Below are 8,875 nucleotides of genomic sequence, written 5' to 3'. Positions count from 1 at the left end.
TGCAGCCCTATTTTGGGCATGTCATTATAGGAGAAGGGTTTAAAACATTTTCAAAAATATTCTGCATCGCAGACTGAGGTTGTAGACTGGCTATATTCAGAAACATTTGGTTTGTGCATGCGTTATTGACTTCTTGAAGTTTAACATGCTTACTTTAAAACGTTTAACTACTAAAAGTTATGTGTTTATTTGTATTTATTTGTTTGCTTATGAGCTAAATATTCTCAAATATAACCTTTAATCAAAAAAAAAAAAATAGAAAATTGTTAATCGGGCGATCCGAATCGGCATGGGACCAAAACATCTGCCATCGGTGTGTGGGGCTCTAGAGACAAACATGAAAGTGAGAGGTGGTGATGGAGAAGGATGCAAAGACAGAGCACAGAAACACAAACAGATTCGAGGTATATGGCTCTTGGTGTGTCTCTGTACCTCCATGGATGTACTGTACTGTACGTACACGCTGGCCTCTCAGCTAAATCAGAGCCCACTAATTAGCCTCTGCCAGCTTGCTGGAAATAGGACAGGCTTTTCGGGAGGGCGAAGAAGACAGCCAACAGTTAATTAGCATCATGATGAGAAGTGTGTGTGTGTGTGTGTGTGTGTGTGTGTGTGTGTGTGTGTGTGTGTGTGTGTGTTTGTGTGTGTGTGTCCGCGCGCATGTGTGTGTGTGTGTGTGTGTGTGTGTGTGTGTGTGTGTGTGTGTGTGTGTGTGTGTGTCTCCACATATGTTTGAACACACATGTGTGCACGCCAACGCATGTGTGCGTGTGGATTATGTACTGCTGGTGCACGCACGCTGGCATACATATATGGGCGCAATAACCGCACTGCATAATAATGAGTGTTAATTTCACATTTTTTACACTCAAGAGTTGGGAATTAGGATGCTCTGGTGTGAATGTACTTTTTTTGTACATGTTCGACTTATGTCTTTTTTTCTAAAGTGTGATCCATTCATGCATGTGTAACTCTTAAGAGTTAAATCTGCAATCTAGAATTGGCGAGAGAAGTGGGATGAACGAAGAAAAAAATGAGCAAGTGGGCCATGTTTTTTTTTTGTGCCTTAATCCCACACACACACACACACACACACACACACACACACACACACACACACACACACACACACACACACACACACACACACACACACACACACACACACACACACACACACACACACACACACACAGCTGTCTTCAGTGGAAGCTCTTCCAAACAAGAATTACGTAATGGACACCAAACTAATTTCATTCCATCCACATGCCATTCATGATCCCTTACAGAAATTGAGAAAGAGAGACGATAAGTCAGTTGTGCATGCGTGCGTGCATGTGTGTGTGTGTGTGTGTGTGTGTGTGTGTGTGTGAGCCGTGCAGATGTTTGCTTCGGGATGTGTGCATGCTAGTGTTAATACCCCGCCTGAGTCCACTCCGCTGTTGCTAAGGAAATTACTCTGGAGCCTTTGATGAAAAAAAAAAAAAAAAAGATAAAACAACAACAACTGGGACTGAAACACTCGATGACAGCATTTGCATTGGCGAGCAACCAACATCAAGCAGTTTGGTACAGCACTTCAGAACCTGTATTCTGCATAGACTGATGATGTCACTATGTTAAGTAACACACCATGCATCAAATTAAAAATTAAAGCTGTTCCGTTTCCTTGACAGCCTACCCTTATGAGGTCGTGAGCTTGAATCCCTGTCTTACGTTTAACTGCAAAGTCAGATGAAAGAGAGATGCCGTAGAAGCAATCGTAGAAAAGGTAACCTTGCATCCTCATTATAAGTTTTTCTTTTGGGGGGGGGGGGGGGGTACATTTTACACTCTCAGGGTTAAATGAACACTTTCTTCCATTTTGCATGTTATGTTCGTCTCGTCATCATTAGCTCAGCGGGCAAGCATGTGCTTCATGTTGCTGCAATTGAACTCATTGGCAACAAAAGTTGCAAGCCTGCATTCCCCTTTAGCTCTTAAGCCATTAAGACCTGAGGCCGATTCTACAAATGCCTACTAAACCAGTAGTTCTCAAACTTCTTTGTGCCAAATAGCAGATATACAAGCTCATAGCACGGCACAGAGTGCCGCACTATGAGCTTGTAGATCTGCTATTTTTGAAAAATGTGTCAAATCTGTGCAAATCTTTGAATACATATATGTTTAAAGCAAAAAAAAATCACTCAAATCTTTGCTTCTGGGGGTCCCTGGAACGAAATATTTTGAGATGGGGGTCTGCGGCCAAATACATATAATTGCGGGGGTCCAAATACATATAATCAGTGGTTCTCAAAAGTTTGAACCACTGATATAGCAACATACGTTTTTTTCTAAAAAAAAAAAAAACTGACATTTGTAGAATCGGCCTCAGGTCTGAATGGGTTAAAAAATCAAACCACATCCCAGACCTAGGAAAAATTAGTGTGTCCCCACAAGTATAGGAGAATTTGAGAAATAGACATTGTGAGGACCATTTTCCTGGTCCTCACAGGAGAAAATGGTTGATTTATGATTAAAAATGACAATTAGGAAAAGATTCCGGTTGAGGATAATATAGGTTTTTATTATAGGCATTTAGAGGTTAGGTTTAGGGGGTTGGGGTTAGAGAATAATGCCTGATTTAGACTCAATTACGTGCCAGTGTGTTGTGCACTGCAAAATAACCGATCTACAAGCTCCCAAGCTCACAAGGTTGTGAGGTTGTAGATTTCCCTGCTATTTTCCAGCTATTTTTGACTTTTTGATGCTGTCCTAAAATGTTTATGTCCTCACAAGTATTAGCCTAGAAATACAAGCGTGTGTGTGTGTGTGTGTGTGTGTGTGTGTGTGTGTGTGTGTGTGTGTGTGTGTGTGTGTGTGTGTGTGTGTGTGTGTGTGTGTGTGTGGAAGGAGGGATTACTCCGTTGAGATTTGGGTTAAACGGCCCGTTTTAAAACCCCACTTACAGCCTCGTCAACATTGGCAGTTCTGCATAGAGGTGTTGCAGCCACAACTAGATCCACGGGATGCATTAGAGAACATGGCTTTAATTTTCCCTGAGCCTCCCTGAGAGCAAGATTAAAGTCAGAGCTAGAATAATTACACTGGGGGAGGGGGGACGGGAGGACGGGGGGGACGGGACAGTGCCGTATAGGTGACAGCGAGGACAGACTGTCCCAGTGCCCCATGCTGTGCTTGTGTAACTAAACTAACAGTTCCTTTTCATCGTGAGTCCATTTCGCTAGAGGCGTAAGATTCTAAAGGCATGTATGTGCTCTAATGTTATTCTACCACTGTGTGTGTGTGTGTGTGTGTGTGTGTGTGTGTGTGTGTGTGTGTGTGTGTGTGTGTGTGTGTGAGTCCCCTGCAGGCATACTCCAGTATTACTTAACCCATTCAATCCGGGAACGCATCTCTGTCATTTTAGATTTCTTTGGCTATTCAAACATAGCAGATATACAAGCTCATAGACCGGCACCGAGTGCAGCGCTATGAGCTTGTAGATCTTGTTCCAGGGCAAAGAAGCAAAGATTTGATTTCGTCCCGGTCTTCCCGGTCGGGTGGAAACCTCATGTCCAAAATTGTTACTTTTCAGGATTCAAATTCAAGAAATAGCAAAAGTAGCAGATCTACAAGCTCGCGGACCTGCTACTTCTACTTTACTTCACTTTTTCCACCACTGCTGGTAAGGGTCTATATACTGCCTTAGTCTTCTTGTAGTGCTCGCTGAGTGTTCTTCTCACTGCACTGTGCGTGCCAAAGCCAAATCCCTTGTGTGTGAACCTCATACTGTACTTGGCAGCTTAAATGTTTCTGAGGTCGGTGCACACTGGCACTGAGGAGATAGGGAGAGATGCCTAGGGGGCCCGGGGCTACCCACCCAGGGGCCCTCAGGGATGCCAAGGGTTTATAGAGACTTTATTATTTAATTCATTGTGTGCCTCCTGTGTGATACTGTATGTACGCTGTCTGTCACCTTCCCTATAGAGGCCTGTGGAGGGACACACATTGCGAGCTCATGTTCTTTACACAGCATTTGGTTCTCAAACGTTTTCATGTCCAAGGGCCCCTTAACCCTTTAAGACCTGAGGCGATTCTTAAAAATGTTTTGGAAAAAAAAAACATTTTTTTCCCCAATATTTTTCAAAAATAGCAGATCTACAAGTTCATAGCGCGGCACTCGGTGCCGCGCTATGAGCTTGTATATCTGCTATTTTTGAATAGCCAAAGAAATCTTAAGTGACACAGATGCGTTCCAGGTCTTAATGGATATGTATTTGATCGCGGACCACAATCTGAAAATGTTTTGTGCCAGGGACCCCCAGAAGAGAAGATTTGGGTAAAGAATATATATTTCCCAAGATCGTAAATATTTTTAGAGTGCACTCAGAAAGGTCATCTGGAAGTAATCAAGGCACATTGACAAATAATCATTCACCCAGTTTCCAAGCTTAGTGCTTAATGAGCTATCCAGTTTAGTAGACCTTGTATTGCGAATTTGTACTTCCATGTACTGTTATGTACTGTCATGTACTGTTCTCATGTCTTACTAAATAAAGTACATCAATCAATCAATCAATCAACATAAAGACTATAGCTCCACCATGCAGTGCACCTGAATTGAATCGAGTTGAATATTCTTATCGTGCCAGTTTCTCTTGCATATCGTCTCTGTCGCGTGGAAACCTCATATGTCCAAAACCGTTACTTTTCAGGATTAAAATAAAGAAATAGCAAAAGTAGCCGATCTACAAGCTCAAAACACGTCACTTCGCACCGCATTTGGAGCTTGCAGATCTGCTACTTTTGATGCTTTCGTGTGACGCTATAGTATGATCAAGTAGGGCGTTAATTAATGAACGAAAAAACACAAAAAGTTAGAATATGGAGATCTTTTCAGGTTTCTTGCCCGACAGCAACGATAATATGGTGCCTGAGATGTATCATGGCATCCTCCACATGTAAGGTTTCAAGTATATTCAAAGCTAGCAGAGAGGGTTGGGTTGTGATGCATTTCTGCAGTAGTGCACCAACCAACCCCCTCCCCTGCCCGAGAAAAAAGAAAAAGAAGAAAAAGGAAATTGACATATCTGTGGGGGGTTGTCTACTCTACAACTCTTGCTCAGATGCTCAACTGAAGGAGAAGGAGAAAAAAGCCCTTATTGGTACCCTATACGACCACTTGCCTCCTATGCGATTATAACGAGCAGACACGCACGGATTAAGCCTACTGTAGTCTACAGTAAAACAGCTGGCTCAGTGTCTCATCAAGATTTAATAGCTATTTTAAAAGAAAAACCTCTAAATATGATGGTGAAATGTCCCTAGTCTCCTTTTCAGCGTTATAAAATGTGAATCAATTTGAATAAAAACAGGTGGGCGGAAGGAAAGTGTCTAGAGGATGTTATAGAGCTACTGTAAGCCCTACTACTCCTCGCTCAGCTCTCTTTCACTGACGTTCAAAAAGTGTCCAGCAGCAGCAATGCAGGGCAGCAGGACCCGAGTGCGTTGGACCAGAGCCAAGCAATAAGAGTCACTACAGAGATGGAGATGGAGAGAGGTGCACTTTACCCCCCTTTTTTCTTCTGTCTCTCTCTAATATATATATATATATATATATATATATATATATATATATATATATATATGTGTGTGTGTGTGTGTGTGTGTGTGTGTGTGTGTGTGTGTGTGTGTGTGTGTGTGTGTGTGTGTGTGTGTGTGTGTGTGTGTGTGTGTGCGCGTGTGCATGCATGCATGCATGATGGTGCGTGCGTGCGTGTTATATATAATGTATTTATTTGTATCTATTATTTCACCAAGCTGTGGTTGTGGGATTCAGTGATGTACAGTTTGATCATTAACCACTTGAACCCCAGCATCCATATTGTGGGGAAAGCTTTGGCTGACAATCCCCACAATAACAGAAAACAGAAAAGACACTAGTATTGAGAACTGAGAGACTCCGGTTACCCAAATGGGGTTCAAGTGGTTAAGATGCACACTACAGAGTACACTAAACATGCATTTTATAGTAGCTGCCCGCATGTGATGGTCAAATTACGCACAGCTGCAACATGATATAGACTTGATTATTGGCCGTGTTAAAATAACTGCATAGCAGACAGTACTAGCCAAGGTAAAAACATAATTAAGTGCTATCTAATTTACACTTCTATCATTCAACACACGCACGCACGGCGCGCACTCTCTACTCACCCCGCTCATCTTGTATGTGTTCGTGCACGAAGCGGCGAGTTCTGTGCTCTGCAGTAGAATAAGTGACTTCTATCAGCTCTCCGTTTGCAGCCCTCTGGAAGGAGAAACAAAAAACCCGGTTTTTTGTTTGAAGCTTGTGACAAAAAAAATCCCCTAAACGGGTTGGTCCAACAGAGAGACAGAAATATAGAGACTGACTGAACAGAGAGAGAGACAAGCAAAGACAGAGAGAGAGAGAGGAGATGTGTGCGTGCTGAAGGCTGATCTGTCTGGTCGTCAATGCGATGCTCCAACAGCAGCAATAGGATGAGGGAAGCTTGTGCAGTCAGTCTCCTTGTAGTATTCTTACCTCTCTCTCTCTCTCTCTCTCTCTCTCTCTCTCTCTCTCTCTCTCTCTCCCCCCCCCCCCCTTGCTCACCCATTCTCTCTCTCTCTCTCTCTCTCTCTCTCTCTCTCTCTCTCTCTCTCTCTCTCTCTCCCCCTTGCTCACCCATTCTCTCTCTCTCTCTCTCTCTCTCTCTCTCTCCCCCCCCCCCCCCTTGCTCACCCATTCTCTCTCTCTCTCTCTCTCTCTCTCTCTCTCCCCCCCCCCCCCTTGCTCACCCATTCTCTCTCTCTCTCTCTCTCTCTCTCTCTCTCTCTCTCTCTCTCTCTCTCTCCCCCCCCTTGCTCACCCATTCTCTCTCTCTCTCTCTCTCTCTCTCTCTCTCTCCCCCCCCCCCCTTGCTCACCCATTCTCTCTCTCTCTCTCTCTCTCTCTCTCTCTCTCTCTCTCTCTCTCTCTCTCTCTCTCTCTCTCTCTCTCTCTCTCTCTCTCTCTCTCTCTCTCTCTCTCTCTCTCTCTCTCTCTCTCTCTCTCTCTCTCTCTCTCTCACCCACTCAGTCTCCACAGTACAGTGCAGATAGAATCACCCTTGTGCCAATGATGGAGGTGATGCGTCGACGCCTTCAACTATTAAAGCAGAAGCAGGGCTTCCATCCAAGAAGCCAGTGAATGCAGTGGGAAGGAAGTTGGCTCTCTGGCATATAAAAAAAACATAATCTTCACACCTGCTGCATGCAGTCATAGCCAGCGACTCAGCGAGTGATTCACTTTTTTTTGTCATAGGCTATATATATATACAAATGATTAGGCAACATTACCGTGTCCAGGACTGCTTTATGTGTGAAGTGAAGCCATTTCTTTCCACTTTGCTGTTGCTAATTTAATCTGCCAAGAATTGATGCCTGGTGTGGTGATTATGACACTCGGTCATAATGCAAAATCAGATACCCTCTGTGTCCACTTGAGGGCGGTGTCGCACCATTGTGTTGTATTAGGCGTTAGCTCAGGGGTCTTCAACGTTTTTCAGCCCAAGCCTAAGGACCCCTTAGCTCTGAGAGAGAGAGATGAAGCAGGCACCTCCCCACTACATATTGTATAACATTGTGTTGCAGATTAAATTAGGTATTTTCCCCCTCTACATCAAACCTCTTTGCCAAAAATAGCAGATCAACAAGATCACAACACCTTGCAGTGCGACTTGTTGTGTGCTTGTAGATAGAATACTATTTTGGGCTAATATTCCTCTCACTCCCCTCAGAATCCTATCACACAAAGATTTGGAGGACCCCTGTAGTAACTATGAGGACCCCCCAGGGGTCCCGGACCCCCTGTTGAAGACCCACGTGTTAGCTGTTGAGAGACCAGTTGAAGAGGCACTTTAACAAGGTACCAACTACCAGAGGGGTTTAGGTTACCATAATAAGTCCTTCTCCTGGTGGAAATAATTGTTTTGCAATTAAGCCCCCTGACATCAGAGGGCGACCAAACAAGCCCTCATTGTGATCTCTTTTTATAGTCTCATTCATTGACAGTGCATAATATCGTATCATCCTGTATATGGATTACTGCAAATCCTTATACACTGGGATTAGTAAATCATCTCTGTCCCGCCTGGCAACTGGTCCAGGAAGAGGGAACATGATATTACCCCCTATCCTGGCCCTTCTCTACTGGCTGCAGTGCTATAGTAGCCTTGGGTTTAGAATACATTTTTAGAATTCTCTTGTTCGTTTAATAAAGCTCTAAACAGGCTTCCCCCTTCCTACATCGCTGACTGTGGTTCTCAAAGTGGGGTCCGGGGACCCCCAGGGGTAGTTGGGAGGAATACAAGAACGCTCGCCCCAAAACATGTTTACCCCGGGTCTATTCCGGCGACCTCGGAACGGTTCGCCACCAGGTATTCCTCAGTAAAACTATGCCTAACCCTAACCTTATTCCTAACCTTAACCTCAGTAAAACTATCCCTAACCCTAACCTTATTCCTAAACTTAACCTCAGTAAAACTATCCCTAACCCTAACCTTATTCCTAACCTTAACCTCAGTAAAACTATGCTTAACCCTAACCTTATTCCTAAACTTAACCTCAGTAAAACTATGCCTAACCCTAGCCTTATTCCTAAACTTAACTTCAGTAAAACTATGCCTAACCTTAACCTTATTCCTAAATTTAACCTCAGTAAAACTATCCCTAACCCTAACCTTATTCCTAACCTTAACCTCAGTAAAACTATGCCTAACCCTAACCTTATTCCTAACCTTAACCTCAGTAAAACTATCCCTAACCCTAACCTTATTCTTAAATGTAACCTCAGTAAAACTATGCCTAACCTTAACCTTATTCCTAACCTTAA

This window comes from Gymnoscopelus microlampas (genome assembly GCF_963454915.1).
Source record: "Gymnoscopelus microlampas genome assembly, chromosome: 19".
NCBI lineage: Eukaryota > Metazoa > Chordata > Actinopteri > Myctophiformes > Myctophidae > Gymnoscopelus > Gymnoscopelus microlampas.
Note: the sequence above shows the minus strand (reverse complement) of the source record.